Source organism: Onychostruthus taczanowskii, unplaced genomic scaffold (genome assembly GCF_017590055.1).
Source record: "Onychostruthus taczanowskii isolate IOZ18803 unplaced genomic scaffold, ASM1759005v1 scaffold39, whole genome shotgun sequence".
Taxonomy (NCBI): Eukaryota; Metazoa; Chordata; class Aves; order Passeriformes; family Passeridae; genus Onychostruthus; species Onychostruthus taczanowskii.
Window position 1 is genome coordinate 3,678,639 of NW_024501348.1, and position 1,470 is coordinate 3,680,108.

Sequence of the window (1,470 nt, forward strand, 5' to 3'; positions counted from 1 at the left end):
TGTTTCGTATGTGGTTTTATTTACTGAAGAAAATTTAAACCTTATTATACTTAAATTCTGATATATATATGAACATGCTTAACAGAAGTATTTATTACAATCCTGCTAGTAATAAAGTTTCAAGCCAGTCTTTGGACATGTGTCAAGTCTCACACAGCAGTTTGTTTCTTGCTTGTGTGAGGGTTTTTTTTGGTTGGTTGGGTTTTTGTAAGGGGTTTTTTTTTGGTTGGTTGGTTGCGTTTTTTCCTTTGTTTCTTTTTTTTTTTTTTTTGGGGGGGGGGGAGGGGGTTCAATGTGTTCTCGCTTTTTTTTTTTTAACCTAAAATCAATATTTTGTACCCAGAGATCTACTTATTATACGTCCCTGGTAATATTCATGAATACTGTGAAAAGGCATATACAAGCAGTAGACTGCAGTTGTTAGGGTTTTGAGAAGTTTTGTTTTTGAATATGTAAATACTGAAGTAGAAGAAGTGGGATAATTTCCCTCTTGTATTATTGTTCAAATTACTGTTCAGCATGTTTATTTCAAACACAAGGAAGTTTAGCTAGCTTTCATTTTGTTGCTGTCAAACATAATAGCACTGATTTAAGGAGATTCTCATCCTGTTTTTCAGCAAGTATTTATTAAGCTAATCCTAAATTTTATCAGCTATAGTATATATTACTGTATTACAACATTAAAGTAGCTATAACAACTTCTAAAATAAGGAGAACCCATTTTGTGTCTAAGGGAGATGTGTAAATTTAGAAAACCCTCAAAATCTGAGTATTTCTCTATATTGTTAATAATCTTGTTTGCAGGTATAATGGAAAAAGGTGAAAAAATAGCTTTTGTAAGAAGTTCAGACAAAAAAAAAAGTATGTATTTGTTCAGCAGTTAGACTTTCTGCTGCAGACCAATTTGATGTCAATACATTAATTAACATATTTTACCTAATTTGTCTTATTTCATTAGCAATTAAATAAAAACAAGTAAAAACAAGTAAAAACCAATACACAAATGCCCCCCCCCCAAAAACCCACAGAAACAAGCTAAAAACCTGCTCAGATCCTGTAGCCTCTAAGATGGAAGCCCTGTGTTTCCTTGTTGGTGTGGTGCTTGAATCCCTGTTGAAGTGCTGCAAACGTGGGCTCACAGAGGAGAGTTCTGGAAGAGGTCTGGCCCTCAGGACCGTTCTGCTGGATTTTGAGTCACTTGCTCCTCTGGAGTCTCTGCTCTGAGTGTGCTTTTCTCGTCCTGCAGAGTCCCTGCCGTGCCAAGCAGACTTCTGCCCCCGTACCACTCACTGGCTGTTGTTACACAGCCCGGTGCTGCGCAGAGAGGCCAAATCAGCATTGCCCTGTGGCTGGGCTGTGAGGAAATCAGCCTTGAATGGATTTTGGAAACAGCCTTGTCGTTGTGATTAAAGAAATAGCTGCTTTTAATTTTAATTTCGATCTCCTTTTATAAAAGTTAAAATGCCTGAC